General features: G+C 54.3%; 1 protein-coding gene and 3 pseudogenes across 4 annotated transcripts in view; all 4 read left to right on the top strand.

Moving 5' to 3' along the window:
• The window catches only part of TCTN3 (tectonic family member 3), a 947116-nt gene that overhangs the window by 792879 nt on the left and 130999 nt on the right, over nucleotides 1-23238 (top strand). The window lies entirely within an intron of this gene.
• On the top strand, nucleotides 6323-8102 carry LOC144771337 (18S ribosomal RNA; annotated as a pseudogene).
• LOC144771171 (5.8S ribosomal RNA) lies at nucleotides 8917-9047 on the top strand (annotated as a pseudogene).
• Nucleotides 9496-14386, top strand: LOC144771075 (28S ribosomal RNA; annotated as a pseudogene).

Genomic DNA, 23238 nt, shown 5'->3' with positions numbered 1-23238 from the left:
AATATATAGCTACGGAGCGTAGCGGTCTAGCCCTGTGGGCTCGAGGTAGGTAGGTTATGGACCATGAACATTCCCATACATCCACCCTTGTATTTTAACGCATTAATGATTTACTGAAGGTAGAAAAACCTGATTTTAGGCAAAAACTGTTCACCTACCTGAGAGAGGAGTACCAGGGAGAAATAGCTTAATTTGGCTTTGTTACTTCCTCTTTCCAGTTGTGCCTTATTCTGCAGCACATTTATGAATAGGAATAGGCCTCTAAGTATTGTTTTGTTTTGCTGGAAGGCATGCCTTTCTGCAGAAAAACGATTACTGCCCATAATATATGCACTCTTGCATCCTGGTGCAAGGCTGCCTGTGTTGACGCAAGTACACCAGCGTTGATAGAGAGCTGAAACGCGGCACATGTGTGTAATGTGGCACTGTTCTGCTTTTTTCCATTCTTGTAGCACAGCAACTTGTCTTGCTGCTGTATATTGTGTGCACTTTTAGAAAATCTGCCAATACATTTTGAAATGACCTACTTTTAAAAACAATGCATCCTGCTTTATGTGCAGAAAGGCCTACATCGTTGTAACATGTTAATATTTAAAAAAGAAAGTTCTGACCGGTGAAAAGATTGTAATATTTAAACTGCCACACTCAGGCTATAATGGTAGTGCCCCTTTCTGTATGGTCACCCCACCTCATTGCTCCAATTGTTGATGGTTATGACTCCGATTATGCACAGAGTCTGCTGCCCACACCCCAGTGCATTTCTTCTCTCCTAAAACTGCTATTTTCCACTTGGTACTCCCAAATTGGCAAACATTTTACAACCATATAAGTTTCTAGGACATGGCGCCAGGGGTACCCAGAGCATTGGTGGTAAAGGAGTGCACAGGCCTTCGGCACATTTTTTTGCCACCCTGGTTGGCCTAGGCAAACTTGCCATTGCAGAAGCAGTGCAAACTGCACTAGCTCTACTGTTCCCTCACCATGTGTGGTACAGTTACACTGCCTTTACTGTATCTAAGACACTCCTTAAGGTAGGACACCTCAGCCCAGGTATGCATTATATTTAAGGTGTGGACAAATATGTGCAAGCCTATCTGTTCCTATAGTAGCATTCCCCATTGGAAAATAGTATATATGTGATTTCGGTCAATAGGATAACATGGGCTGCCACCCGGACACTCTCGAGATTGGCCGCTCCGTTTTGGTACCACTAGAATAAGTCCAGTTTGGCATCGAATAACATGGCATCTCACCGTGCCAAGATTCTTGTGCCCTGGGTGATGTGGTATGCATCCAGGTGGCACCTTAGAGATTACCCACATCTTTACTGTGCTCTAGCTGACCATCCCACGCTTTTGAGTACCTGCAGCAGCCAAAACAGGATTCTGACCTCCTGCCAGGTAGTGTGTTCACTCTAGGGCTGGGTGGAAATTTCATTACACCACTACGCGGAGTTATGGAAAAAATGTGTGGAAAACGAGCGCACGACCTGAGTGTCCGTGTGCCTGGGACAGGGGTCACTCGTGCCCGGGCAGGCTCCCCGATCTCCCCGGCCGGGCTGGGTTGAGAAGCAGGGACCGGCCCCGGGGCCTGTGTTTCAATCAGGGCCTGGGGTGTGGGAGCGCCCGACCTGCGGACTGCCAAGTGTCCATCTGCCCGGGACAAGGGTCCCTGGTGCAGAGCCCCGGAGCCCTGCAAGGCTGGCGGGACCCTACCGCTATGGCTCGGGGCAAGCAGATGGGAGTCCTTTCAGTACCGACCATCTGGTCTCACCTTTCCCCATGGCCATCTGGTCGCCTGCAATGCTTTCTAAAGGGGGACCAGATGGCCGGGCTGCCCTTGAAGTCCCGATGAGGGTTAATTTGCCTCCCCGATCCCAGCCAGGGCTCCAGGAGGTCGAGCGCGTTCAGGCCTAGGGTCCCCTGAGTCTCTCAGTGCGCATGGGTTCCCAGAAAGAGGGGTGGCTTTCCTCCGGATTAGTAGGGGCAGGGTATGCTGGAACACCAACACCCGGGTTGGCGGTTCTTTGCTGGGGACCAGATGGTCTATGCACGGACAACAACTCCCCTCTGTCCGGGGGCTCCCTCCTCTGGCCCACGGCACAGGCAAAGTGCCCGAGACGGGCTCCATGGGCCCCAGGCAGTCCTCCCCTGGGCGTCCAGGCCCGAGAGCTCCGGTGGCCCTCCCCATGCCTGAGGCCCAGCCGGGGTCCCCCAGCCCTCCTGGATGCGGAACCCCTGAGCCCTGCGTGGGCAGGCGGGAGCCCTACCGCGAAGGTTCGGGCGGGCTGATGAAAGACCTTTCGGTCCCAGCCATCTGGTTGCACGCAATGCTTTCCAATGGGGCGACCAGATGCCCGGGCTGGCCTGGAAGTCCTGATGAGAGCTCATTTGCCTCCCCGATCCCAGCCAGGGCGGCAGGAGGTCGGGTGCATCCGGGCCTAGGGTCCCCCGAGTCTCTCAGTGTGCACGGGTTCCCAAAAAAAGAGGGGTTTCTCTCCTCTGGATTAGTAGGGGCAGGGTATGCCAGAACACCAACCCCCTGGCTGGAGGTTCTTTGCCAGGGACCAGATGGTTTATGCCTGGACAGCACATCCCCTCCATCCGGGGGCTCCCTCCTCCGGCCCCCGGCTTGGCAAAGTGCCCAGGACGGGCTCCAAGGGTCCTGGGCTGTCCTCGTCCGGGCCCGAGAGCTCCGGTGGTCCTCCCCGTGCCTGAGGCCCAGCCGGGGTCCCCGAGCCCCCCTGGACGCGGAGCCCCCGAGCCCTGCATGGGCAGGCACGAGTCCTACTGCGAAGGTTTGGGGCGGGCAGATGGGAGTTCTTCCGGTCCCATATACCCAGACAACACGTCTCCTCCATCCGGGGGGCTCCCTCCTCCGGCCCACGGCGTGGCAAACTACCCTGGACAGGCTCCATGGGTCCCGGGCAGTCCTCCACTGGGCGTCCTGGACGCGGAGCCCATGAGCCCTGTGCGGGCAGGTGGGAGCCCTACCACGAAGTCTCGGGTGGGCATATCAAAGTCCTTTCGGTCCGATCCCAACCAGGGCTCCAGGAAGTTGGGTGCATCTGGGCCTAGTGTACCTTGAGTCTCTCTGTACGCACGGGTTTCCAGAAAGAGGGGTAACTTTCCTCTGGATTAGTAGGGGCAGGGTATGTCAGAACACCACCCCCTGGGCTGGCGGGTCTTTGCCGGGTACCAGATGGGCTATGCCCAGACAACACATCCCCTCCATCGGGGGGCTCCCTCCTCCGGCCCACGACGTGGCAAAGTGCCCTGGACAGGCTCCATGGGTCCCGGGCAGTCCTCCCCTTGGCGTCCTGGCCCGAGAGCTCCAGTGGTCCTCCCCGTGCCTGAGGCCCAGCCAGGGTGCCCGAGCCCTCCTGGACGCGGAGCCCACGAGCCCTGTGTGGGCAGGTGGAAGCCCTACCACAAAGATTTGGGTGGCAGATGAAAGTCCTTTCAGTCTGATCCCAGCCAGGGCTCCAGGAGGTTGGGTGCATCCGGGCCTAGGGTCCCCTGAGTCTTTCGGTGCGCACAGGTTTCCAGAAAGAGGGGTAGCTTTCCTCCGGATTAGTAGTGGCAGGGTATGTCAGAACACTACCCCCTGGGCTGGCGGTTCTTTGCCGGGGACCAGATGGGCTATGCCCAGACAATACCTCCCCTCCGTCCGGGGGTTCCCTCCTCCGGCCCACGGCGTGGCAAAGAGCCCGGGATAGGCTCCATGGGTCCCAGGCAGTCCTTCCCCGGGCATCCAGGTCCGAGAGCACCAGTGGTCCTTCCCGTGCCTGAGGCCCAGTCGGGGTCCCCGAGCCCCTGGGAAGCAGAGCCCCCAAGCCCTGAGTGGGCAGGCGGGAGCCCTACCGCGAAGGCTCGGGGTGGGCAGATGGGAGTCCTTTCTGTCCTGACCATCTGGTCGCATGCAATGCTTTCCAATTGGGTGTCGAGATGGCCGGGCTGCCCTGGAAGTCCCGATGAGGGCTCATTTGCCTCCCGGATCTCAGCCAGGGCTCCAGAAGGTCGGGCGCATCCGAGTCTAGGGTCCCCAGAGTCTCTTGGTGCACACAGGTTCACAGAAAGAGGGGTAGCCTTCCTCCGGATTACTATGGAAAAGGTCTCTGGGACCCCTTTCAGCCTAGCGGTCCTCAGCCGGTAGCTGGATGGGCCAGGGTGGTGCACCAGCCCCGGGTCTGTCCCTGGGCCTGCCGCGTGGCAGGCTGCCCTGGATTGGGTCCGGTGGGCCTGGGGAGCCTCCCCCTGATTGGCTGGGTCCAGGCCCGGGGAGGGTGGCCGCCCCACCCCAGGCTCCGTCCTCAGTCCTGCTGTGTGCCCAAACGAGGTCCCCCTTCGCCTCTGGGCCCGGGAACCCGGGCTAGACCAGGGGCCCTGGCTCGGGTACTCCAGGCTTGGGCCCCATCCCCTGGCCCGCTGCCCCACCACAAGCCTGGGACGGGGTTCCATTGTGCCCAGGGAGCCTCCTCTTGCTCAGCTGGGTTCAGGTGCTCTCTGCGGCCCCAGGTAAGGTGGCCTCCCTACCCTGGGCTCTGTCCTCAGTCCTGCCACGTGGCAGGGTGCCTGGGATGGTGTCCGGCAGGCCTGGGGAGGCTTCCCCTGTGCCTCTGAGCCTGAGAGCTCCGGCTGGGTCCAGGGGCACGCCGGGCCCCGGGTTGGGTGCTCTGGCCCTGAACCCCATCCCCCAGCCTGCCGGCACCAAAGGCCTGGAACTGGGTTCTGTTGTGTCCTGGTAGCCTCTCCCTGCTAGGCTGGGTTCAGTGGCTCCCAGGGACCCCGGGGATGGCGGCCTCCCCACCCTGGGCTCTGTCCTCGGTCCTCCCATGTGGCAGGGTACCCAGGACGGGGTCTGGCAGACCCAGGGAGGCTTCTCCTGCACCTCTGGGACTGGGAGCCCTGTCTGGGTCCAGGGGCCAGCCACCCGCCGGGTCGGGTGCTCCGGCCCTGGGTCCCGTCCCCCAGCCTGCCGCTCTGTCAAAGGCCTGGGACGGGGTTTTGTTGTGCCTGGGGAGCCTCCCCTTGCTTGGCTGGGTTCAGGATCTCAGGGCGAGCCCCTGAGGGCCCGGGGTGGGTGGCTTCCCCATCCCAGGCTCTGTCCTTGGTCCTGCTGCATGGCAGGATACCTGTGATGGTGTTTGGTGGGCCTGGGTAGGCTTCTCCTGCACTTCTGGGCCTGTTGCTCTGGCCCTGGGCCCTGTCCCCCAGCCTGGCGCAGTGCCAAAGGCCCAGTTGTGCCCAAGGAGCCTCCCCTTGCTTGGCTGGGTTCAGGATCTCCGGCCAGGACCCCAGAGGGCCCCGGTGTGGACAGCATCCCCACCCTGGGCTCTGTCCTCGGTCCTGCCGCATGGCAGGGTGCCCCGGACAGGGTCCGAAGGGCCCGGGGAAAGGTCCCCTGCGCCTCTGAGCCTGAGAGCCCCGGCTGGGACCAGGGACCCCGCCGGGCCCTGGGTCCGGTGCTCCGGCCCTGGGCCCTGTTCCCTGGCCTGCTGCTCCACCAAGGGCCCAGGACAGGGGTCCGTCGGTCCCATGCAGGCCTCCCCTGCTTGTGAAGGTGTCCACAGTCCAGCAATGCTGAGACAGGGGAAGGCAGCCTCCGGGCCCACCAGCTGTGGCCCCCAGGGGCCCGGGTATGCCCCTGCCTCTCAGCCCCTTCCCAATAGTCCTTTTTCTCCGTGTCTGCTTGCCCCGGTAGCAGACAGGGATGCTAAGCCAGCATACCCCCCCTGCGCAGGGTGGCCAGCCAGGGGATGCCCCAGCTGTACTCTGTCCGTTTAGGGATGGACTGCTTGGCCTGCCTCGGCTGTTGTTTCAAGCAAAGCGCTTCCACCCCGCATGGACCTTCACACTCAAGGGCCTGCCGCCTGGTGGGAGGCACTTCACCCTACCCAGCAGAGCGAAGTCCGAGCGGCCCCAGAAGCTTGTACCCCCCAGTGGTCTGACCCGAGCGGAAGGGGTCGGTGGTGCCAGGCCCTTGGATGCTGCTGCCCAGCAGGTCCGAAGGCCCTGCGCCACGCTGTCACCCCTCTCTACCCAGCACATTTCCACAGCAGCTCGGAACGACCGTTCCGAGGGGTACCGCCGCCACCAGGCTCCGGCACCTCTGCCTCACTCTGGCGGCACCTAGGCCTGCCGGGGGAGACGGCTGGGCCTGCCGGTGCCCTTGCAACCGCACCTCTCCACACCCCTCCAGTGAGCCCTCCCGCCAAGGGGGGTAGGTTCCTTCCCCTGACAGGCTCCTGAGAGGGAGGGTTGCGTGAAGGTTGCAGGTTGGGGAGATGTGCATGCGGCCCCACACCATCAGCAGGTGCGGCTACCTGGTTGATCCTGTCAGTAGCATATGCTTGTTTCAAAGAGTAAGCCATGCACGTGTAAGTACACACGGCCGGTACACTGAAACTAAGAATGGCTCATTAAATCAGTTATGGTTCCTTTGATCGCTCCATCTGTTACTTGGATAACTGTGGTAATTCTAGAGCTAATACATGCTGACGAGCGCTGACCTTCCGGGATGCATGCATTTATCAGACCAAGACCAATCCGGGCTCGCCTGGCCGTTTTGTTGACTCTAGATAACCTCGGGCCGATCGCATGTCTCCGTGACGGCGATGATACATTCGGATGTCTGCCCTATCAACTGTCGATGGTACTTTCTGTGCCTACCATGGTGACCACGGGTAACGGGGAATCAGGGTTCGATTCCGTAGAGGGAGCATGAGAAACGGCTACCACATCCAAGGAAGGCAGCAGGCGCGCAAATTACCCACTCCCGACTCGGGGAGGTAGTGATGAAAAATAACAATACAGAACTCTTTCGAGGCCCTGTAATTGGAATGAGTACACGTTAAATCCTTTAACGAGGATCCATTGGAGGGAAAGTCTGGTGCCAGCAGTCGCGGTAATTCCAGCTCCAATAGCGTATATTAAAGTTGCTGCAGTTAAAAAGCTCGTAGTTGGATCTTGGGATCGAGGTGGCGGTCCGCCGTGAGGCGAGCTACCGCCTGTCCCAGCCACTGCCTCTCGGCACCCCCTTGATGGTCTTGACTGAGTGTCCTGGGGGTCCGAAGTGTTTACCTTGAAAAAAATGAGTGTTCCAAGCAGGCTGGTCGCCTGAACACTTCAGCTAGGAATAATGGAATAGGACTATGGTTCTATTTTGTTGGTTTTCCGAACTGGGGCCATGATAAGAGGGATGGCCGGGGGCATTTGTATTGTGCCGCTAGAGGTGAAATTCTTGGACCGGCGAAAGACAAATCAAAGTGAAAGCATTTGCCAAGAATGTTTTCATTAATCAAGAACGAAAGTCGGAGGTTCAAAGACAATCAGATACCGTCGTAGTTCCAACCATAACCTATGCCGACTAGCGATCCGGTGGCATAATTCCCATGACCCACCGAGCAGCTTCCGGGAAACCAAAGTCTTTGGGTTCCGGGGGGAGTATGGTTGCAAAGCTGAAACTTAAAGGAATTGACAGACGGGCACCACCAGGAGTAGAGCTTGTGGCTTAATTTGACTAAACACAGGAAACCTAAAGGATTGACAGATTGATAGCTCTTTCTCGATTCTGTGGGTGGTGGTGCATGGCCGTTCTTAGATGGTGGAGCAGTTTGACTGGTTCCGATAATGAACGAGACTCCTCCATGCTAACTAGTTATGCGACCCCCAGCGGTCGGCGTCCAACTTCTTAGAGGAACAAGTGGCATTCAGCCACACGAGATAGAGCAATAACAGGTCTGTGATGCTCTTAGATGTCCTGGGCTGCATGCGTGCTACACTTAACGGATCAGCGTGTGTCTACCCTTCGCCGACAGGTGCGGGTGACCCGCTGAACCCCATTCGTGATAGGGGTTGGGGATTGCAATTATTTCCCATGAACAAGGAATTCCCAGTAAGTGCGGGTCATAAGCTTGTGTTGATTAAGTCCTTGCCCCTTGTACACACCGCCCGTTGCTACTACCGATTGGATGGTTTAGTGAGGTCCTCGGATCGGCAGTGGCCCTGGCGGAGCGCCGTGAAGACGATCAAACTTGACTATCTAGAGGAAGTAAAAGTCGTAATAAGGTTTCCGTAGGTGACCCTGCGGAAGGATGATTAACGGCGAGCGGCCTGAGCGACCGACGGCACCATCACGAAGCCCTCGGCCGTCCCCTGCAAGCACATACCGTAGGCAAAGGGCCCCACCCTGCCTTGGAGTGCCCTGGCCAGCAGAGCAGTCTGTGGCCGCATGGGTGCCCAGGTAAGGACCGGGACATGAGCCAGCCTCTTCCCCCGGGGAGGGCCTGACCGACACTTGAGGGACCGGGGATGGGGGGCGGCCGCCATCCCCTGTCCCTCTGTAAGACGGAACCCAAGCTCACCCAGCACAACCCCCCAGTGGTGGGGGAGAATCGAATGGCAGTGCACCCTGGGCTGGTACCACCCTTCCCTTGAAAAGCCGGGGGCCTGCGAGGGGACCCTGGCTCCTCTTGGTGGGAGGCGTGCAAGATGGGGAGCTGCCTGGCTCTTCCCTTCTGGCACCTCTGACCCGGGTGAGAGTGGTGGTGGGCTGATCGCCAGCCCGCCAGCACGCTCGGTACCACCCGGCAACGGACAACTGAGGTGCAGGTGGGGTGACCCTCTCTCATTGCCAGGTACCCCGTTCTACCTGGTCTTGTGCAGCCAGGCTAAGGGGTTTGAAGACTTGTGTGGTCCCTCCCTGGTTACCCCGAGAGTGACCAGCGGCTGTGGAGCTATCTGCTCCCGCCGCTCTGGAGCCCCCTCCCTCACCCCCATATGGACTCCCGAGCAGAGCACCTGGTAAAAAAAATGTTCTCCCAACGGTGCAGTCTGACTCCCAGAGGGAAAACCTTGAACTGGACGCCCCTGCCGTCTTGCCTGGGTGGGCGAATGCTTTTGAAAAGTTGCCTGTGACTCTTGGCGGTAGATCACTTGGCTCACGTGTCGATGAAGAATGTAGCTAGCTGCGAGAATTAGTGTGAATTGCGTACACATTGATCATCGACACTTTGAACCCACCTTGCTACGCCTGTCTGAGGGTCGCTCGATCATCAAGCGCCCCGGGGCTTCCCCGGGACGCGGCTTAGGCCATCGCAGGGTTATCTGAGCTTCCCCTTCATCCCCCCACAAGTTCAGACCCCCTAATCGCCCGTGGCAGGGTCCCTCACTGCGTCCTGGCGCGAGGTATGCCACCAGCACGCCTGGCCCCGAAAAGGGGTCTGGCGACCGGTCCGCTCTCGGCCCGTCCCTAGGCAGCTGGCTGCATGCCATGCTTGGCTATCTGTGGTGTTCCACCGGTTGCCCACACGTCTTGTGCACCCAACTCCGTGGCCGGCTTCCCAGTGAGTGCAAAACCCTCCCAGATGCGATCCGGGGAAAGAGCACTGCCTGGACACCAGGCCCCTGCTCCGGCAGGGGGGTATCCTTCCCCGGCTCTCCCTTAATGCTCCGGCGTTTTCTCTCAACTCTGACCTCAGATCAGACGTGGCGACCTGCTGAATTTAAGCATATTACTAAGCGGAGGAAAAAAAACTAACCAGGATGCCCCCAGTAACAGTGAGTGAAGAGGGAGCAGCCCAGCGCCGAATCCCCACCTGGCGGTGGGCGCAGGAAATGTGGCGTACAGAAGCCGACTCCCCGGCGTCGCTCAGAGGGTCCAAGTGCTTCTGATTCGGCTCACCCTGCGGTGTTAGACCGGTAGTGGCCCCCGGCACGCCAGGATCGGGTCTTCTCGGAGTCGGGTTGCTTTGGAATGCAGCCCAAATCCGGTGGTAAACTCCATCTAATGCTAAATACGGGCGGGAGACCGATAGCCAACAAGTACCGTAAGGGAAAGTTGGGTGGGGTTCATGCAGTCCGCCCGTAGGATTTAACACAGCGGGAAGGTCGGTGGCCCGGAAGTTCTGGATCCGCTCCCCGGGAACAGCCCCCAGGCCCTATCCGGCACCCTCAAGGTGCATTTCCTCCATGGCAGAGCGCCGCGACCGGGTTCGGGTTGGCTCGGAAAGCTTCAGGGTGGCAGGTGGCCCTCCGCTCCGGAGGGTGTTACAGCCGCAGCAGCTTTGCCGTGTCCGCGGGACCGAGGGAGATTCGACCGCCTCCGTGCACTCCCCCGGGCACCCGTTCCTGGCCGCCCTTCGGGGCATGCTGGGGCGGTTGAAGGGGGGACGGGCTCCCTGCTCCCGGAGCAACTGTCAACTGGGGCGGACTGTTGTCAGTGCGCCCCGACCGCGTTGTGCCGCCAGGCGGGGAGGGCCACGCTGGGTGCCAGGGGTCTGCGGCGATGTCAGTTACCCACCCGACCCATCTTGAAACACAGACCAAGGAGTCTAACATGTGCGTGAGTCGGAGGGCTGAGCAAAACCCTGTGGTACAATGAAGGTGAGGGCCGGCGAGCGCCGGCTGAGGTAGGATCCCGCCGCGCTTCCAGTGGCAGGTGCACCACCGGCCCGTCTCGCCCGCTCCATCGGGGAGGTGGACCATGAGTGTGCATGATAGGACCCGAAAGATGTTGAACTGTGCTTGGGTAGGGCGAAGCCAGAGGAAACTCTGGTGGAGGTCCATAGCGGTCCTTACGTGCAAATCGGTCGTCCGACCTGGGTATAGGGGCGAAAGACTAATCAAACCATCTGTGAGAAGTTGGCCTGATGTATGTCGTCTCCAATTCTGGGGGCACCTTATATCAGTCCAAACAATCCCTTATGGTGGTGGTTGTAAGTCAACCTTAAAGACAAGCTATCCTAGAGGTAGCATGGACTAAGCAGCCTAAAGGCTTAACTCAAGAGGACATGTGAAGCCAGCTGTTTTACCATATGCAATCCTGTAATATCAAATGAAATGACACCACACAAGTTATATATTATAAAAATATATGTATTTATTCTCAGAATAATCCCCTGTACTCTTTATGAGTATAGAAGCACAAGCGTTTAAACAAAAGCACAGTATAACAAATGAAAGTTGCACAATTATGGATGAGGCCGGTGGCCACTAAAACAATATATCAAAAAAGTGGTATAAGTATCACTATTCGATCAGTGGTAAGGCCTAGGGCCTTGGGAATCGCTGGGACTACACTGGACTAACAGCAGTTAGGACGGGAGTAGCCCGCGGGATTCGGGTGCAGCGCTAAAAGCACACGCATGCACCAATGCAAAGTCAATCGTGCGTAAAAGTTATCGAGTTACAGTTTTAAGGGTCTTCCGACTGGACTAGAAGGACAAAACTTTAGACTTAGACACTAGAGGAGTTACCTCACCCACAGGAAGCGGGTGCACAGGTGCAAAGATGTGTCGGGTTTCGTCACGAAGATCTATGGTGCCTGGAGATGAAGATGCTGCAGGCGTCCAGAAGAGAAGTATCCGGTGTGATCCAAGGATGGATCGACGATGTAGAGTACCTGAAAGCAGAGGGGACAGAGTCTGGGTCACTAGCCAGTGACCAGGGAGAAACCACGAAGGAACCAGGCAATGTTGGGCGCAATCAGGTGGTTTTCGTGAAGCTTGTCTCCACTGCCACGTGGTCTCTGGGGCACCGAGGATGTCCTGGAGTGAATCACGAGCTGACCCACGAAGGCTCTCACTGTCGGCTTCAAGATCGGAGTCAACAGGCCTTGGCAAATGCAACCCATGCAGGATTCGAAGATTGCTTCTTACTCGGACCAGCAAGGTCTGAGCGGTTGCTCCTTTTCAGGGGAGCGAGGGCCAGTCTGGAGCAACCAGACTAGCAGAGCAAATTCAAAGGTTCGTTGGTACTGGGGCCACTAGCCAACGGGAAAGCAACCGGACCAACGTGTCAAGCAGAAAAATGCAAAAGGGCCCCGCGCAGCACTCGATGAGTGTGGAGGGGTGAGCTTCGGTGCAAAAGCTGCTCAGGGCTGGAGCTTCTCAAACTCCAATGCACAGCTTCAAGGGAACCTCGGATACTGCACGGTCAGTGCTTCGTAGTTTTTCCAAGATGGCCGGCCCCACGCTTCAGGTCGCCTCCACGGGTCTCAGCTTTGCAGGGACTGTGGATCGGGCTGTTAGAAGGCAGGCACGCTGGGTCTTGTCGATCTCTGTCGCTCGAGTTCCGCCGGGAACTGCAACAAAGCAAACGTCGAGGTGCTGGATGGTGCCTGTTTGCACAGGGTGGTCACTCCTTGACCACAAGGGAGATTCTTCAGTCTTCCACGTCGAGTGGGATGTCGAAGGGTCCAGAGTTTCATTTCATAAGTTTCAGTCAGGATAATCTGATGTGCATCTGCACAGCTCCTACTTTTATTCCAAATCAAGGGGCTGGATTACCTGCTAGGTCCCTCCTATGGTTGGGACCCAGGAAGGGGGTGGTTACACCCCTTTCCCTTTATCCAGTTTCGCGCCAGGACTGGGGCTGGAGTGCCCCAGAACCGGTTTGACTGAATTTTGCATGGGACACCTTGTGTGCCCTAGGCAGTGTCTAGTTTCTTTCAACCCACCCTGCTCCAATCCACTATCTCCTGTCTGGGTAGGTGTAGCACCTCCCTGTGACAGGAAACCCTTTGTCCAGGCCTCCCCTGCCAAGTTTCGGTCAGCAGCAGGAGGTCAGACTTGTGTCGGGGCAGCAGCATCCATTTTGTGATGCTGAGGCTCTGGTTAGGATTAACCGCGTTTTAAGTAAAGTAACATGTCTTCTCCCTCTAGAAGGGTGGAATGCTACCCCCGTCGCCAGAACTGGCGAGGGGGTAGTATTCCAAAGTGTATGACACCAAACACGACATGTTTTGATAAAGCCAAACCAAAGTTAGCATTAACCGCAAGGATTATAATGCACTTAAGAGTATATGGTATGGCAGTATCACTGGAACAGCAGTAAGGAAATGGTTCCGAACACTGCAGACAGGCTCAGCTCATGCTAGAGCACCATCTCACATAAAACCAAGCACTCTGCCTCCAGGATTGTAAAGGCCTTCCATAGGAGTGACTTATAGGTGCATATGTGTCCAGATATAGGGTTAGACATAGGTATACTATATCTAAGCAAGGGGTGATTACACAACCTTGCCCCAGCTGTGTGAACAGCCAGTTGTGTCGATTTAAGTACCAGCCAGGGGTGGCAAAATATATGCTGCAGCCCCTGGTAGGCCTTGGATGCATCTATTCCCTGGGCACCTATATTGCACTGTACAGGGGCTGATAAGGTGTCCAGTACCAAATTGGTTATGTACCTATAGTACATGTCTGTGAATTTAGAGAGAGAACAGCAGACTGTGGGTCTGATTAGCAGGCCCACAGCCACATTAAGTCGAAAACCAGTGAAGCAAAAAGCAAAAATTGGGGTGACCATAGGATAGCAGACCCTACTCTCCTACACCATCTAGTAGCTAGTTCGCTCTGAAGTGTCCCTCAGGATAGCTGGCGCTCGGTGCCCCCAGTTTTATCTGGTAAAGGGAATGATTAGTGGTCTTGGTGCCGAAACGATCTCAACCTATTCTCAAACTTTAAATGGGTAAGAAGCCCAGCTCACTGGCGTGGAGTCCGGCATGGAATGTGAGTGCCTAGTGGGCCACTTCGGTAAGCAGAACTGGTGCTGCGGGATGAACCGAATGCCGGGATATGGCGCTCGATGCCGACGCTCGGCATGGAATGTGAGTGCCTAGTGGGCCACTTCGGTAAGCAGAACTGGTGCTGCGGGATGAACCGAATGCCGGGTTATGGCGCTCGATGCCGACGCTCATCAGATCCCAGAAAAGGTGTTGGTTGATATAGACAGCAGGGCGGTGGCCATGGAAGTTGGAATCTGTTAAGGAGTATGTAACAACTCACCTGCCGAATCAACTAGCCCATACCCAGTCGTTACCGGTGCTGAGAGCCGCGGGGGCTAAGCCGCGATGAGTAGGAGGGCCGCTGCGGTGCGCACGGAAGCCCGGGGTGAGGGCCCGGATGGAGCCGCCGCAGGTGCAGATCTTGGTGGTAGGAGCAAATATTCAAATGAGAACTTTGAAGGCCGAAATGGAGAAGGGTTCCATGTGAACAGCAGTTGAACATGTGTGGGTCGGTCCTAAGAGATGGGTGAGTGCCGTTCGGAGGGGGCGGGCGATGGCCTCCGTTGCCCTTAGCCGATTGAAAGGGAGTCGGGTTCAGATCCCTGAACCCGGAGTGGCGGAGACTGGCACCCTCGCGGTGTCCAGTGCTGTAACGCAAATGATCCCGGAGAAGCTGGCGGGTTCTCTTTTCTTTGTGAAGGGCAGGGTGCCCTGGAACGGGTTTGTCCCGAGAGGGGCCCGAGCCTTGGTAAGCGTTGCGGTTCCGGCGGTGGCCGGTGAGCTCTCGCTGGTCCTTGAAAATCTTGGGGAGATGGCGTAAATCTCGCGTCGAGCCGTACCCATATCCGCAGCAGATCTCCAAGGTGAACAGCCTCTGGCATGTTAGAACAATGTAGATAAGGAAAGTCTGCAGGTCAGATCCGTAACTTCCGGATAAGGATTGGCTCTATGGGCTGGGACGGTCGGGCTGGGGCAAGAAGCAGGGCTGGGTGTGCGCCACGGCTGGATGAGGCACCTCCCTCCAGGGCGGCAGCGACTCTGGACGCGAGCCGGGTTCTTCCTGTGGATCGCCACAGCTGCGGTGGTCGCCTCTCCCCCTGCCCCTCCCCGGGGGCACTGGCCTGCATTCTGTCTCTGCCGGGGCCTAGCAGCTGACTTAGCACTGGTGCGGACCAGTAGAATCTGACTGTTTAATTAAAACAAAGCATTGTGAAGGCCCAAGGTGGGTGTTGACGCGCTGTGATTTCTGCCCAGTGCTCTGAATGTCAAAGTAAAGAAATTCAATGAAGCCTGGGTAAACAGCGGGAGTAACTATGATTCACTTAACCTATTCTCGGTTATAGTGGCCTTTACCTCCCAGAGGTCCCACCGGTAACTGCCTCTGTAGTGCTAGACTCTGCGTAGAGAAGCATATAGAGACAGGCCAAACAAGGTTCTATCATGGCAGCGAGCGTGATAGTGAGAAGTGGCGAAGCAAACGAACACAATTCCAGATGGGGTAGTTCCTGGAGAATAAAAACCCTGTTAAGATGGCGTAAGGAGGTGCTGTCTTTCCCAGAAATCATTAACCTCTTCACCGTATTTGACAAACCAGCACTCGCTTCAAACAATGCAACAAGCAACAACGATTCAGATCATGATATAGGCTTTAGTTCACCCTCTATAGCAGAAGAAGACACAACAGTAGACCTCAGCAAATCCATCGAGTTTGTGGCCATCTCAGCCAAGAATAACATTGGTACAGCAAACTTTGAAAATCTTCCCGATGTGTACGAGATCAGTAAAGACGTAATAACAAAGAAAAGTGATTACACAAAAAAGTCACTTATTGGAAGTACCCAAACAAAAAATATAAATGTTTCTTGTCGGGAGACATATTGGGAACTTTTTAAGTACTGAAGAAACAGGTCTCCAACAAGCACAAAGGCTTCTATCTCAAAACGGACTGCTCAAAATGTGACAAAGAAGCCGAATACCACAATATCGCATGCCATTATGCCAAATGTAGAGGAAAACCTCAGAAAGGAGAACTGCCATCCTGTGCAGCTTCTGTGACCTCAGATTTGGAACATAAATTGGTGTTTCTCAACATGCTTGGCAATGCGCATCCAGAAGCGCAAAATGAGGCTAGACTAGCAGCTCTAGCAAGCAGCAAACCGTCAAAATTATGGTCAGAGGAAGAAATACTGCTACTAGCAGAATTGGAAAAGGTATATGAAAATAAGAGGAATATTAATGCGCTGATGGTTCCACATTTTGACAATAAAAATAGAAAACAAATTGCAGAAAAAAGAATAGATAGAAGAGATAAAAGCAAAAAATCTGCAAAAGATGTACAGTGGAAGTAACAACAGAAAAGCGCAGAGACGTTATCAATCGAAAACGTGCGCAAAAAATCAAGAACTTTGATGAGCTGGAAGACAAAATCACAGAAATTGAGAAGTACACTGTTAAGGGGACCGCTTCGCTGGGGGGAGGAGAGATGGGCAGGAGACGTGTTCGGGTTAAAGAGGGTTTTATTGCAGCATATAGGAAGTCTGTACAGGTCTTGCGAGGGGGTACGACCCGCCTTGGGGATCTGCTGCGGCTCCTCCTTCTAGGTCTAGGCGCTTCGGTCCTCCTTAGCCCCTCCGTGCTCTCCTCCGCGGGGTTGGATCCACGTCCGTGGTGCCTCTCCGATGTAACCCAGAAAAAGAAAGAAAGGGTCAGGGCGGTGTCCGGAATATAAGCTAGTGAAGGGAAAGGGAGTGAGGATATCAACAAAGTGCAACACAGACAGAACAGCCTTTCTGTGAGGGGTTAAGTGCAATGGGTAAGGGTACACCGGGACGGGGGGACGACTCCCAATTCACTCGGTTGTGCTACCCTTTCTCCCAATCCACGCTGCCACTTTTCTCCGTACCTGAGATAGACACACACCTCCCCCGGGCGTGTGGCTGGGCGACGCGTGGAGACGGTGGCCTCCTGGCTTTCTCTCCGTTGCAGGTATGGGTTCTCCTCTCCTCCGGTCTTTCCTTCAGTTAGTCTCTTCGTTCCTCCTTCTCCTCCGCTCTCCGCTATCCTACTCTCTCCTCCGACTCCACTCTCCGGGTGAACAAGCACACCCTAGCACTTCCAGCTTCCGCTTTTGTCTCTGCTACGTCCGGCGGTAGCTCCGCCCACTCCTCCTGCAAGGTCCAGTTAAAGGGCCAGTGATCCTCTGGTTCCTCGGACGTCCTGCATCCGATGTCGGCAGAGGGGAGGTCGTTCTGAAACGGGGAACAAAGAGGTGGGTGATAACAAGAGTTCCTTGTGTCCACGTCCTGGACAGAGGGCTGACCCACCCGGTTACACACCTCCCCCCCTGGACACTCCCAATCGGGGAGAGGATGGCGTGAGAGGTAATCAGCCCCCACGTTCTCAGACCCCTTTTTATGCAGCACCGTAAACTTGTATGGCTGAAGTGCCAGGAACCATCGCATTACCCGGGCATTGTTGGATTTAGCCCGGGCCATCCACAACAAGGGGGCGTGATCTGTGTAAAGTGTAAACGGGTGCCCCTCCAGATAATAAGCCAGTTTCTCCACCGCCCATTTGATTGCCAAACACTCCTTCTCTATGGTTGGATATTTTAATTCCCTAGGGAACAGTTTGCGGCTGATGTATAGGATTGGGTGGTCCAACCCGTCTTTCATAACCTGTGATAGGACCACCCCTATCCCATAGTCCGAAGCATCGGTATGTAGCGAGAATGGTCTGGTGAAGTCGGGCGAGGACTAAACAGGGGTGGCTGTGATTATGTGTTTTAGGGTGTGGAAAGCATTCTGCATTGTTTCTGTGGGGTTGATGGGTGTCGAAGATTTCCCTGAGCTACGAAGAGAGTCCGTGAGGGGGGCAGCCAGATGAGAGAATTGTGGTATAAATCACCTGTAGTACCCCACAAGGCCGAGAAATGCTCTAATTTCTCATCTAGTACTAGGGAAGGGGTTGTCTGCGGTAGCCCGGATTTTCTCGATTTGTGGCTCTATAAGACCATGCCCCAACACGTAACCGAGGTATTTCACCTTTTGGTAGGCCATACGAGATTTCTTGGAATTGATCCTTAGGCCGGCTTTTTCCAGAGCCGAAAATACTGCTTTTAGGTGGGTTAGGTGTGAACTCCAGTCAGGGCTGTATATGACGATGTCGTCTAGGTAGGCGGAGGCAAATGCGGTCAGGTCTTTAAGCACGGTGTTCATCAACCGCTGAAATGTGGCAGGTGCCCCGTGAAGGCTAAAAGGGAGGATGGTAAATTCGTAATAACCATCGTCGGTGGAAAAGGCGGTCTTCTTCCTGTCTTCCTCCCTTAGGGGCACCTGCCAATAGCCTTTCGTCAAATCCAGGGTGGTTATATATTTGGCTTCCCTCAGTTTCTCAATGAGCTCATCCACGCGTGGTATGGGATATGCATCAAATGAGGATATCACATTTAATGCCCGAAAGTCCATACAGAATCGTCTAGTCCCATCTGGTTTAGGGATCATCACTATGGGACTAGACCAGTTGCTCCGGGAGGGGCGTATGACTCCGAGGTCTAACATGTCCTGTACTTCAGTTCGTATGTCTTTTCTTCGTGCCTCTGGCACGCGGTAGGGTCTTATTTTGATGATCTGGCCGGGCGGTGTTTCGATACAATGTTCGGCCATGGAGGTTCTGCCAGGTATATTTGAAAACAAAGACTCGTACTGTTCTAGCGTTGTCTGTAACTCTTGCTTCTTTATGTCTTCGAGGTCGTCGTTGATCACCAGTTGGTCTAGGGTGGAATGGATGTTCGTAGTTTGGGGCTGCGATGCCAGATTCACTCCCGAGGGAGGGGGACCCAGCCACTTCTTTAACAGATTGATATGATATATCTGTGTCGTACTCGAGCTGATTCGTAGCCTGTAACTGGTCCGGCCGATAAAGGTGAGTACCTGGTAGGGTCCTACCCATTCTGCTCTAAATTTCTGGGTAGATGACGGGAGTAGTACTAGGGCCCAGTCGCCTTCTTTCAGTTGTCTCCATTTTTTTCCTCTGTCGTAGCCGTTTTTCTGTCGGGCTTGGCTTTTTTCCAGGTTGGTAAATGCTAGGTCCCGCAGCTTTCCCAGTTTCGTCTTTAGGTTTTGGGCGTATTCCAGTGTTTTCGCTGTCTCTTCTGGTATCTCTCTCTCCCAGGCGTCTCGTGTCATCTCCAAGAGGGAACGGGGCTGTCGTCCGTACAGTAGCTCAAAAGAAGAGAGGCCCAAGCTGTTCTGCGTCTGTCCCCTTATTACATAAAGAGCTAGGGGCAACAATTGATCCCAGTCTGATCCACTGACCTCCAACATCTTTCTAAGGGTGGTTTTCAACGTTCTATTGTACCGTTCCACCAGGCCATCCGTTTGCGGGTGATACACCGATGTACGGATCTGTTGGATCCCCAGGTAGTTACAAACTTCCTTCATAAGACGCGACACGAATGGAGTGCCTTGATCCGTCAGGATCTCTTTTGGGAATCCAACCCGGCTGAACAGCTCAATCATTTTGCCAGCGACTTGCTTTGACGTGGTCGTTCTTAGAGGGAAAGCCTCCGGAAACCTGGTAGCGTAGTCCACCAAGACCAGGACGTTCTGGTACCCCTTTTTCGTCTTAGGTAAGGGCCCAATAAGGTCCATTCCGACCCTTTCGAAAGGTTTCCCTATGATCGGTAAGGGTTGCAGGGGGACCGCTGGGGATTTCATCATGTTCTTACGTTGACAAATTTCGCACTCCCGACAATATACTGAAGCATCTTTATAAATCCCGGGCCAATAGAATTGTCGTAAAATGTTCTGTATGGTCTTCTCTGTACCCCTATAACCAGCCATCAGGTGGCTATGTGAGAAAAATAGCACTTGTTTCTGGAACGACATTGGCACCAGGAGTTGTGAGGGGTCATCTTTCTGGCCTTGTCTATACAACAGATCATTCTGTATGAAGAACCGGGGATAGGCAGCTGGGGGGGTTTCCATGATTCTGATGGGCTTGCTCCCAGGCATTGAAGAGGATGGGGTCATTAGTCTGGGAAAACCAAAAGCTCCTATCTAACACCCACGGTTCTGGGGAGACCAATGCAGGGAGAGAGTCGCAGGGAGGGGTTGAACGGGAAGGGGAAACGGGTTCTTGGTCTAGGCTTTTTTGGAACAGGTGCAAAAAGTCAGGGTTATCTGTGCCTTTTATCAAGTCCTCGGGGAGAGAGGACAGGACTCCTACTCTGACTACATGGGGCTCGCCCTGGGCTGGATGTATTGGAACCCTCGCTACGGGATATGGTCTAACGTCTCCGTTTACGCAGCGTATATTCACAATCTCATGAGACACAAACTGTGAGGGGACTACATGCTGGGATTGTATTACCGACTGCCGACAACCGGAATAGAGGAGGGCCCGGATAGTGGACCCGTTTACCTTCACATTCACACGAAATGTATTCCCCATTTCAGCTGAATAGAGTACTGCCTGGGGTAGATACCCCACCTCCATGGGTTCTTCTTGTGGTTTTCGGCGGGGGCAGAGTCTAGCTATATGGCCCCACTGGCCACAGTCAAAACATTGGGATTCTGAGGGGCCTGGGGGTTCTGGTTTCCAGTTACCAGGCAGAGGAGGTTCTGGTACTCTCAGAGGCTGTTTCTCGGATTTAGGGACTGGCCTAGAAAACCTATCAGTGTCCCCGGCTGATGCTTTGGGTTGAGCCCGGGAGAAAGATGAGGCCATCTCAATAGCCTGGGTCGTAGTTAAGTTGTGGTGTTGTCGGAGCCACCGCTGTGTGGCGTAGGGAAGTGCTTCTAAGTACTGCTCCAGGTAGATATGGTCCATTATTTGTTCATTGGAGCTAGTACTAGGGGTAAGCCATTTATCATCTGTCATTTTTAACCTTACAAATAGGGTTTTAGGATTTTATCCAGGGGCGCCTCTTTCTTTGCGGAATTTCAAGTGGTATGCCTCTGCATCCAGTCCTAGATGGTCCAAAATCACCCGCTTCACTTCAGAATATGGCGTATCAACAGTCGGGTTGGCAACCTGGTAGGCTGCCTGGGCTTCGCCGACCAGGAGTGGGGCTAGAAAGAACGGCCATTTGCTGACAGGCCAGCCGCAGGCCCGGGCCACCTCTCGAAATTGAGGATAAAAGAATCCGGATCTTCCCCTGGTTGATATTTTTGCAAAGAGACCCCCCCTGATCCATGAGGGATGATTCTCTCCTCACTGCTGCCACGCCCCGGGGCTTCTGTCCATGTTTTTGGGGGGTCGGTATCCCGGGCTGTCAGTGCTTGCTTTAATATTTCTCGGTCTGCCTGTGCCGAGTTGAGCTGCTGCTCGGCGACCCACTCCAACCTTTCCTGTCCTTTAATCAGTTGCTGCACCAAGGTCTCCATCTCTTCTATACAGATGGGTGCAGTGCCCGCATTCTCCACCACTGTTACGGGGACCGCTTCGCTGGGGGGAGGAGAGATGGGCAGGAGACGTGTTCGGGTTAAAGAGGGTTTTATTGCAGCATATAGGAAGTCTGTACAGGTCTTGCGAGGGGGTACGACCCACCTTGGGGATCTGCTGTGGCTCCTCCTTCTAGGTCTAGGCGCTTCGGTCCTCCTTAGCCCCTCCATGCTTCTCCTCCGCGGGGTTGGATCCACGTCCGTGGTGCCTCTCCGATGTAACCCAGAAAAAGAAAAAAGGGTCAGGACGGTGTCAGGAATATAAGCTAGTGAAGGGAAAGGGAGTGAGGATATCTCCAAAGTGCAACACACACAGAACAGCCTTTCTGTGAGGGGTTAAGTGCAATGGGTAAGGGTACACCGGGATGGGGGGGGACTCCCAATTCACTCGGTTGTGCTACCCTTTCTCCCAATCCACGCTGCCACTTTTCTCCGTACCTGAGATAGCCACACACCTCCCCCGGGCGTGTTGCTGGGCGACGCGTGGGGACGGTGGCCTCCTGGCTTTCTCTCCATTGCAGGTACGGGTTCTCCTCTTCTCTCTTCCGCCTCCGGTCTTTCCTTCAGTTTGTCTCTTCGTTCCTCCTTCTCCTCCGCTCTCCGCTCTCCTACTCTCTCCTCCGACTCCACTCTCCGGGTGAACAAGCACACCCTAGCACTTCCGGCTTCCGCTTTTGTCTCTGCTACGTCCGGCTGTAGCTCCGCCCACTCCTCCTGCAAGGTCCAGTTAAAGGGCCAGTGATCCTCTGGTTCCTCGCCGTCCTGGATCCGATGTCGGCGGAGGTGAGGTCGTTCTGAAACGGGGAACAAAGAGGTGGGTGATAACAAGAGTTCCTTGTGTCCACGTCCTGGACAGAGGGCTGACCCACCCGGTTACATACAACCAAAACGTAGAGCAACACGATGCTGCTATGGATCTGATGGATGAGGTAGTGACTTATATCGCAGAAAACACCACTGATATAAGTCCTACACCAGCAAGTGTGCCAACAAATGAACCAACAAGTGAACTCAATAATGAGCCTATGAACTCTGCTCAAAATGAGCACCAGAATGCCTCAGTAGGGATCAGGATAACAAAAAATGACAAGAAAAATGGAAGGCTTAATCGGACGCACAAGAAAAATTATGCCAAAGCAAAGGGAAGCTATAAAGAATACCAGGCAATGTTTAAAAAAGACAAAAAGAAAATTGCCAGGATTGTCACTGAGGGGGCAGAAGATGCCACTTGCCAAATCAGTGCTGATGAAATCTTTCAACACTACAAAAGCATAATTGAGAAAGAAAATAAGAAAAATCCTAATTTCATGCCGATTGGTCGGATACCAGAGGATTACGAAATTAGAAATCTTTGTAAAGAAATAACACTGCTCAGAATAACTTAGAGAACTCCAATCTAAAGAAAGCAGTAGGGCCCGATAAAATTGGTCTGAATGACTTGTATAAAGTGCACAGCAGGCAACCAAGACTGCTGCCCAGAATTCGATCGTCTTGGTTGTTGATGAGAAGAGTACCAAAAATTATCAAAAAGAACCGATTTATTTTGATACCCAAGAATGTACCGATTAGTGAACTTAAAAAAATCAGTAACTGGTGTCCAATTACCATCGGTACTGCATTCATGAAGTTATTCACAAAAATACTAACTAAAAGACTCATTTTTTGTTGAATTGAATAGGGGACAAAAAGGTTTCATGAAGGTGAGAGGTTGTCTCGAGAATCTGACTCTCCTGCAAAACATCATAAAAGGGGCACGAAAAAACAGTCACTCATTAGCAGTTGTGTTCATTAATATATCAAAAGCCTTCGACTCTGTCAGCCATGGTCACATTATACAGAGTCTCGCAAGGCAAAGAGTTCCATCATACATCAGAGCCATAATAAAAGACTTATACACTGACTCAACAACATCTTTCAAGGGAAAGAACAACGAAGCAACTCCTGAAATAACAATGAAATCTGGGGTCAAACAAGGTGACTTTTTATCCCCACTACTATTTAATATTGCCATGGATCCTCTGATCTGTGATCTTCAGAAAAATGGTAAGGTCTTCACATTTGGATCAGATGGTCTTATTGAGCAAATCACTGCTCTCGCCTTTGCCAATGACATCGCAGTACTCAGCAGGAATGAGGAATGAGTACAAATCTGAAAATCATTGAAAAGTTCAGTAAAACTACAGGATTAAAACTTAGAAAAAGACACACGGATTATATATCAGTCACCATAAAGATAAAATCCTGATTAACAACTGTAAACCATGGCAATTTGAAAAAGAAAATATTG

This window comes from Lissotriton helveticus, chromosome 7 (genome assembly GCF_964261635.1).
Source record: "Lissotriton helveticus chromosome 7, aLisHel1.1, whole genome shotgun sequence".
Classification (NCBI taxonomy): Eukaryota; Metazoa; Chordata; class Amphibia; order Caudata; family Salamandridae; genus Lissotriton; species Lissotriton helveticus.
This window is presented reverse-complemented; position numbering and strand designations above follow the sequence as displayed.